Raw genomic sequence first — 9813 nt, 5'->3', positions numbered from 1 at the left:
CAAGGAATTCATGAAATGTTAAGAAAAGTTTTAAAACTAGATACTGTAAGTGATGCATTATATATAAAAAAATACTTGAAAACGTGATAAAGAACTTTTCAAATAAAACATTGCCCATTTAGTATTACATCCATTTATTTACCCAATGACTTCACATGCATTACATTTGTATGGTCCTTCCGAACAGCTCCTACTTTCAATTTGTCTCATTCGGTGGGCTTCAGGGGCCAGGTTCATGAAAATCTCCTTAAATTATGAGATTTCTTAAGATAAATTCCAAACTTCAATCCTAAATAGTTTGCATGCTAAGCTTATGATTTTTACGGTCATCTAGACTATACAGGCACCAAAAAGACAACGCTTGAAATGTTTTCTATTGAGTTTATCAGTCGTTAGCAAGAAGCACCAATTCAGTCAGATAAAAAAGATTTTTAAGATTTTCTTCTTAAGAAAAACATATGTTATTGAGAACATTTGAGGGCAACTTATCTGTTTCCGTGAGAAGAAAATCTTAAAAATCTCTTTATCTGCATGCAGCAAAAAGACGACCCTTAAAGTGTTTTTCATTGAGCCCACTAGTACGTCTGTAGTAAGAACCTCCATTCAATAAAATAAAGAAACATATATATATATATATATATATATATATATATATATATATATATGTATCTGTATTTCTCTATTATTACATTTTAGGCACTTTCAGTCCAGTCTCGCTGGTGGAGTGGAAACAGTGTCATTAAAGATGCTTTAATAAAAGCCTAATGTTTTAAAGCCGTCTCCTTTCTGAACAATTTGTTTTCAAATAATTTTGAAGTTGTATTTAATTTGAGAATGTAAATTATTAGCTTCTAGCAGTGTTACAATGTTAAGATCACATTGTACAGTACTTAAATACATTTTACAGTACGGTAATAAGCTTATGCATATGACATTAAAGTTGGAATACAATAACAAAGAGCTTATGAAATTACAGTTGGAATACTAAAATATCAGTGCAATGAAAGTATTATACTGTAAAGCTTATATTTTCTACAGCATGGTACTGTAATATTTCTACAGTAAACTGTTGGTACAGATTACAATACTAGGTACACTGTAGAATAACAGCTTTATGCTGGCAAATGTAACTGCCAGTAGTTTACTGTTATTTAAACACACAAAAACACCATTTAAGGAAAATTAGGGTTACAATATATTTTTGGTTTAGTTTTTATGTGTATGCTAACGTATCAGTACAGTAGCTATGCATGATGTAATTCAATTTGCAGCATCAGCATAGTCGCTGTAACCCAGTTTTTATAACTGTGCATATACTTCTTACATTGCAAATGTATGCCATCAAGTGGAGTATAGTCAAACCAAAATTTAATCAGACACCTACACATCTTTCTCATATTATTAAAGTTTATTTGCTTGCTTACTTACTTACATAAATGAACTATAGTGTCCTGCACTCACTAGTAAAAAAATAAAAAAAATAAAAATAAATCTGGTGTCTGAATAAGTTTTGATTTGACTGTACATTGAAAGACAATGCGTTCAGCTGTACACATGAAAACTGATGCATATTTTGGGCTTTAAAGGTTTGTTTAAATTACTCTAAATATGCACCGTTAACAAGTACTTAACAATCTTTGTTCAATAACTGTGCACATGTACCATATCCACAACGCTGTAAGAGACTTGGCCTTGCACAATGCAGATAAAGTTGTACAATGCGGTTTCTGAGAATAAGAGCATTCCATACTGCAGTGCACACCATCATGAGTATATCAGATCACAGATATAAAAAGCTTTATGTCCATGCTGATTGTAGAAGGTCTCAATAGCTGTGCGACAACATCAGTCTTGACTTCTTTGGCTGGGTTCACATGCAAATTGCGTCCTCAACGTGCAAATGTTGTTTGACCTATGTCAGCAGTATCTATTAGTAAACTCTGGAATATTTAAGCATATTTGTGCATTAACTACACTGTAAAAAAAAAAAAACACTTAAAGTCAAATGTAGCATGCAGCATGTGTCATTTGAAGTGGAAGCAGAATTGTTATTTATATTTTCTTTGCTCACAAAAAGTGATTTTGTTGCTTCATACAATTTACGGTTGAACCCCTGATGTATGTCTGATGTCTTTACTGTGTTTCTATGCCTTGATTTTGGAAGTACCCTTGCTGTCTATGGGAGGGTCAGAGAATGCTCAGATTTCATTAAAATATCTCAATTTGTGTTCAGAAGATGAATGAAGTTCTTACGGGTTTGGAACCACATGAGGGTGAGTAATTAATCAGATAATTAAAATTTTGAGGTGAATTATCACTTTAAAGGGGGGGGTGAAATGCTCTTTTTCACTCAATATCCTGTTAATCTTGAGTACCTATAGAGTAGTACTGCACCCTTCATAACTCCAAAAAGTCTTTATTTTTATTATATTTATAAGAGAAAGATAGTCTGTAACTATTTTTCCCGGAAAAACACGAGCACCTAGAGGCGTGACGTGTGGGCGGAGCTAAAGAATCACGAGCGCCAGTAGGCTTTCGCGTTGAGAGCGTTTGGAAGCTGTGAAACACAGATCCAGAGGCTGAAATTTAAAAAGAGCAGCATCAGCAAAGGAGTCTCTATGTGGTATGTACTGAAACTGTATATATTTGCTTAGCGGTTTTGGAAAATGACTAAGTTCCACTCTATGTCGTCTTTTTTTTATTATTTTTTTTTTTAAGCTGTACATGTGGAAAGTGCAGTTTGATGACAACATCGCATGTTGTTTACTTGATGTGCTTACACGCCGACAGCTAAGTTCACAACACAGAGATATTTGAAGCAGTTTTACTCACCGCATGCGGATCCAACACACGATCGTGACCCTTTTTCGTTGGGACTGCATTATCCTTAAGAAATAAACGATGTTCAAATCCGTCGTCAAACTGGGCCTTGTTTGTAAAACAAGCATCTTCGAAATGCAGGGAACAAACAAAAACACTTGCACAACTCCGTTGATGCTCTGTAAAAATAAACTCCATCCACTGGTCCCTTAATGCTGTTTTTTTTTTTAGTAATCTGTGCAGGGTTGTCTTGCCCTGGCAACCAAAAACACAAATACTTGGAACAAAAATACTCCTTCAAACGTACAACTTAATTTTTGAAACTATGTCCATGTTTAGCATGGGAATCCAACTCTTTAACAGTGTAAAAAACTCAGTATGCATGAAATAGCATTTCACCCCCCCTTTAAAGCATATATGGGCTGCATGGTAGTACTATTCTAATCATGGTAGCGCAAGACTACCCTTTTCCCTTCTCTAATTGTAACATCTTTTTTTTTTTTTTTTTGCTTTCTTTTTTTCTCACCATATCATGAAACCATTCTATCCCAATCTGTAAAATGCTGCTTGCTTATTTCTATTTGTATGTTTGGAAAAAGTATAAAAGGAACATGGGAGTATATTCATTTTTATTGATTCAGTACTGGAAACTAAGTCTAAATATGGTAAATACTGTAGATATGTCTGACTGAAGTTTAGAAACTAGTGGCGTAATATCAATATTAATATCTTTAGGTATTAGAACCCCCAAATATATATATATATATATATATATATATATATATATATATATATATATATATATATATATATATATATACATATTTCAACATTTTGTCCTACATATTGGCTTAAAGGCTCAAAAAGTAAAGCAAATAGGTAAATAAAGGACTGTAAAAGATTTCCATTAACTTTGACTCAAGCTGTAGGTTTACTATAAGAAAGTGAAAAATGTTGCATGGAATCACTGATTTTATCTTATGTTTCTGAATATACTCAAAATATGCAGTGTGTGTCTGATGCTATCTAGTGTCTGTTTGACTTACAAGAGGGGCATATCTGATAATTATAGTTTCTAAACAACCATTTATAAAAACATATCTACCTTCTTTAAATATTTACTTTCGAGCAGATGTTCATTGGTAACATGTTTTGATATAAGAATGGAAGCCTATTCTAACGCAAAGAAAATATAATTCCTAAAATATGAATGATCAATATATAACAATATATGTGTTAATATGTGTTCATATATTACAATATATTGAATAGTACATAAGGAATTGCCACTCTCATATATTAAAAAATATGTGACAATATATTTACTTATATATCACAACTTCCAATATAAATTATAATAAAATATGTTATAATAAATATATAAGAATATAATAAAATTATATTCAATAATAATAATTATTAATAATAATTATTAATTTTGAGCAAATACACATGAAATGACTCTTAATTTAAAGTTTCAGCTTTTTAAAAAAATAAATAAATAAAATAATTGTGACAAACTGTATCTGAACTGTAAGTCAAGCTTTTTATGGTTATTTAAATGTTGAGTACAAATTGAGTACAAATATATAGTCAAAAAATAATAATAAAATATATATTCTTTACATTAATGTTATATAGATATCTGTTATTTGTTTTAAATATTATTTTCTTTTACTATATTATTTTATATAGAAAAAAATATATAAATAAGAGATTTTGACATATAAGAAGCATGTACCTCTAAGATCAGTAAAACCACATAATCTACAAAACCAATGTTATGTTGAATTCTTTATGTTGAGATTGAACGATAAAAGCACAAGTCTGTGCTTGTGAGTGTTAGATGGAATGACTTACATTACCATCTAAATATAGATTAAAATAGTATGAAAATAAAAATGTCTGTCTCTATCATAAGTACTAAACTATCCTAATGATCAGTGATAAACATTTTAGGTACATATAGGTAAAAGATGGACAGTAGATTTTTAATACCTAACAAAAGTCAGTCATTTATGTGCTGGGAATCACTCTCTCCCCGTTATTACTAATATTTTTGAAGGTATAATTCATTGCTTTTTTATCAGTACAGTCATGCATAACTCTGGTATATCTTAGATAAACCAGGTTTGGCTTAACCACACAGTTTATCTTTGGACTGCACACTTCTTGGTACTTATGGCAGGTGAGTGGAGATGAATCAGATGAGGGAGGAAGGAGAATGTGTGTGTTATGTTGGCAGTAATTCTTTGGCCTCGTGCCTGGTTTGTAATGGCTTCTGCTTTAGATGGGCCTACAACAGTTTGAGCCAGTGAATAAGGACATACTGTTACTGTAAATATCATAAAAGAAGGCGAAAGATTTTGAATTCAGTAACTTGAGTGATTCGCTTACCAGGGATAGAATCGTAAGCAGGATAAAAGATGAATGTGTTCATGCAAGACCCTTGCGTGAGACAGACCCAAATTGGAAAAAGCGATAGACAACTATAGGGCCAACGAGACAACAACACATCAGATGAAAATGATAGTTGAAGAAGTAGATGTGAACAAGATAAGCAGTGTCAAAAAAAAGAAAGAAAAGAAAAGAGGATCCATTGGCTCCCATTGAAGACCACTATATAGAGAAAATTCCAAGAATGTTTTCCTCAAAAACCTTAATGTCTTTCCTACTGAACTAAGAAAGACATGAACATGAAATTTTTATTCTGGAAGTGAAATACTCCGTTAAGAGCAGCTTTGTTTCAAACGGAGACAGTCAAAAACAACCTGGTTAACATAAAATGTGTTTTTTCCCCAATTTTTTTTCCACTATGTACGGGTCACAAGAGAAATATTAAGTGAATAATTTAAAGTGATAGTTCACCCCAAAAAAAGGAAATTTTATGTTTATTTGCTTACCCACGAGGCATCGAAGATGTAAGTGACTTTATTTCTTCAGTAGATCACAAACCAAGATTTTTAGCTCAAACCATTGCAGTCTATCAGTCTTATAATGTAAGTGGATGGGAATCATGGCTAAAAGAACAGAAAACACACACAAACAAAACCAAATTACACCCTGTGGCTTATGATGATACATTGACGTGTAAAGACACAAAATGATCGGTCTGTGCAAGAAACTGAACAGTGTTTATATTGTTTTGATTCATGCAATTTCCGAACTGTTAGAACTCTCCTGAGAGTGTCCTCCTGTGCCATTCTCAGCAGCAGGCACGTGAGGCATCTTCTTCTTCTTGCTTTATGGCGGACTGCAGACTTATAAGTGCATTACTGCCACCTGTCTCTAAAGTGGACCACTGACACTCCTTATTGAGATTGTAGATTGAGTGTCAATGGTCCATTTGAGAGATAGGTGGCGGTAATTCACAATAGTGAATTGACCATACATAAGCACAGAGTGCGCTTTAGAACTTCTGCAGAAAGATAAGCCAGCTCGTAAACTTCTGGTAAAGCTAATTTTATGTTGTGGTTTATATAGGTAGATACTCTTAAGGCCCTCACAGAAAACCCTCATCTTGTCAGAAATTAATGAGTAGGTCTTTATAATCCAGCACTTAGCATTCTCACATTATCTAGTCTCAACGTTACTACTCCTTATACCTACCTGTGATGTTGTCTCTGTTCTCCTGCATTCCTTCGATCCTATTGCTCTATCGCTATCTGAAAGACAGAGGAAGGACTCTTGTTATTAACTCATCTAAGTTCCGTTACCCGAATTTATGGACTGCTGGTACTCACCTTCTCCTGCCACCTTTATCTTTTGCTCGCCCGTGAATCTGAAAAGCCTGTTGTTATTTGCCACTTAACTGAGTATTCCCCTGTTTGTGTGTGTTGCCGACAGAAGACCAGACCTCAAATATGGATTATAATAAGTTGCTCTCCCACAGAGTATCTGCTCCATCTCTGCCAAGATGGACGTACTCTGGAGAGCTACTGTATGTAGAGGAGTTTGTGGAACATGTCCATTTGGTAAGTTGAAGCGATTCCGTGATGAATCACGTTTTGCTGAATGTGCTGGATGATGATCTGCTCATCATCCTTATGCTCACGGATGTTTATGAGTTGCCTCTGGTGGATTTTATTAATCATGTCCTCGAAGTAATGGGTTCCATTTTCTGTGTTGGTGAAGTAGATGAAGACTAACGTGATGTCTCTCCAGTTCCAGGATCTCTCCAGCTCACCCATAGCGCCCAACTAAATCCTCCACATACTTAGTCTCCCCTCTACAGATTACTTCTAGCCTGATATCCACTCCATCTGGTCCTTTGTGGAAAAGTAACTTTAGTCCAAATGTCTGCACAAGAATCCCATCCAGACTATGCATCCCTCTCAGAGCACAGTTTGGATCAGCTCTAGCCCCTAACCAGAGTCGTGAGATGTCTCTAGCCTCTGACCAGAATTAAGAGATGGATCTAACCCCTGACCAGAGTCAAGAGGAGGCTTGCATTCCAGAGTTTATCTCAGAGAATGCTCCAGACCCTGAGTTTAGCCCAGTGAAGGCTCCTGTTCCTGAGTTTGGCCTAGAGAGGTCTCCTGTTCTTGAGTTTAGCCCAGAGAGGGCTCCTGTTCCCAAGTTTATCACAGAGAAGACTTCTGTTCAAGAATTAGGGTCAGAAAGGTCTCCTGTTCCCAATTTAGGCCCAGTGAGGGCTCCTGTTCCCGAGTCAGGCCCAGACAGGGCTCCTGTTTCCGAGTTTAGCCTAGAGAGGGTATCTGTTCCAGACCAAAGCCCAGAGCAAAGATCCAGCCCCTGACCAAAGTCCAGTGCAGGCTCCAACCCACAAGCTCAGTGTGGTGCTCGCTTTCACCTCTGAGCTCTGCCAAGATCCTGCTATAATCCATGGATTCACTCCAGAGTTTGCTCCTAGTCCAAAGTCCACTACAGAATGCGCTCACTTATGAGTCCATCTCTCCTTCTTCTTTGCTGGCCCCATCCAGATCTCCTGTATATCTTGAGTCCCTGAAAGGTTCGCTCAGTCCTCCTTCATCAGTCTCAGTGCCCGCTGTCAGTTCACCTGTCTGTTTCCTGCCATAACTCCAAGACCCAAACCCTACCTCTTCTGCTTCATTCCTTTTGGTGTGAGGTTGTGCCTTCCGGGAGGAGAAGGTACTGTCACAAGCTCACCAGTTTATGTCTTCCTGCCCTTCACAAGACTAGTCACCTCTACGCATTAATTTCCCAGTATCCTCCATGGCTCACACCTGTTCACTGTTCCACACCACACCTGTCTGCCATCAGCGCCATCAGAAGGTCTTTATAATCTGGCACTTAGCACTCTCACATTGTTTGGTCTCAAGGTTACTGCTCCTTATACAGATATATCTATCTGTGCTATGCAAAGTTCCATCAGCTAAGTTCCATTACCTGAATTTCTGGACTGTTGATACTCACCTTCTCCTGCCGTCTTTATCCTCTGCTCCTACATGAATAAAGCCTGTTGTACACTTACCTGAGTGTTCCGCGTTTGTTTGTGTTGCTGACAACAGTAAATAATAATTTAACTTACATTCATTAACATACATTTTCATGTTATTTAATAACATATAATTTCAAATTGCAACCAAGATGGCGGCGCGTCCAAACGCAGCTGCTTCTCTCTGTGGCATTTTCGTCGTCATCGCGTCTACCTGTCTGTATGCGCGCATACAGTCACGAGTTTCTGCTGAATTTCTGCAGAACCGCATTTTTACAATTAAACTCCACGCACGCGGAACAGCTGTGGGATCTCGGTCTGCTACGGAGGCCTACACCATCACTGACCCCCACTACTGCATCTCAGTAGCCCACAGCTGATGCGCCACAAGCGGTGTGAGAGGAAGCAGAAGAGGGGCAAGAGTAGAGGTATCCGGCTAGGCTAACGGCTAACCCACACAAGCCCTCTATCCCCACCATCATACTGGCTAACGTACGCTCGTTGGACAATAAACTGGTATGCATTCGATTACTACGTTCAACTCCAAGGACTGTAAGAGACTGTTGTGTTTTTGTGTTCACGGAAACGTGGCTCAGCAACAGCTGACGTGCTATCGAGCGGACAGAGCTCTCGTCCTCTCGCGGTGGCGGGCTTTGTGTTTACATCAATGATGCGTGGTGCCGCGATGCTGTTGTGATCTGCAAACACTGCTCACCCTCTGGTGGAGTTTATAATTATTAAGTGCCGGCTGTTCTATCTGCCGAGGGAATATACTGCTATACGGCTCATTTCGGTTTACATTCCCCCGATCAACAGCAACAGGAACGACGCACTAAATGAACTGTACCAGCACATCAGTGAGCAGCAGACAGCACACCCCGATGCTTTTCTCATCATAGCTGGGGATTTCAACCATGCTGACTTAAAGAGTGTGTTTCCAAAAATACACCAACACATTAACTTTCCAACATGAGTTAATAACATTTTGGACTTGTTTACACCACACAGAGAGGAGCTTACCAGAAGCCAGGGATGACAGGGGAGGTCTACAGACTCCTGAAGATGCGGAACGCTGCCTTCAGAGCTGGAGATGAGGTGGGCCTGAGAACAGCCAGGGCCAACCTGTCCCATGGCATCAGAGAGGCTAAGAGACAGCACTCCAGGAGGATAACCCATCAATTCAGCAACAGCAGAGACACTAGGAACCTGTGGCAGGGGATACAGACTACAAGCCCCCACCACAGACCTGAGACAGCAACATCTCTCTGCTGAACGAGCTGAACACCTTCTTCGCTCGCTTTGAGCAACAAAACAGCACCACTGCACAGAAGACTCCACCTCCTCCCGGCGACCAGGTGATGACGCTGACCCCAGACAGCATGAGGAGATCCTTCAGCAGGATCAATGCACGCAAAGCTCCGGGTCCTGACAACATCCCTGGGTGTGTACTGAGAGACTGTGCAGCAGAACTCACTGATATCTTCACAGACATTTTCAACATCTCACTGAGTCAGGCTGTTGCTCCCACATGTTTCAAAACTACCACCATCATTCCAGTTCTGAAGAAGCCATCT

The sequence above is a fragment of the Carassius auratus genome, chromosome 22 (assembly GCF_003368295.1).
Source record: "Carassius auratus strain Wakin chromosome 22, ASM336829v1, whole genome shotgun sequence".
In the NCBI taxonomy this organism is placed as follows: Eukaryota; Metazoa; Chordata; class Actinopteri; order Cypriniformes; family Cyprinidae; genus Carassius; species Carassius auratus.
Note: the sequence above shows the minus strand (reverse complement) of the source record.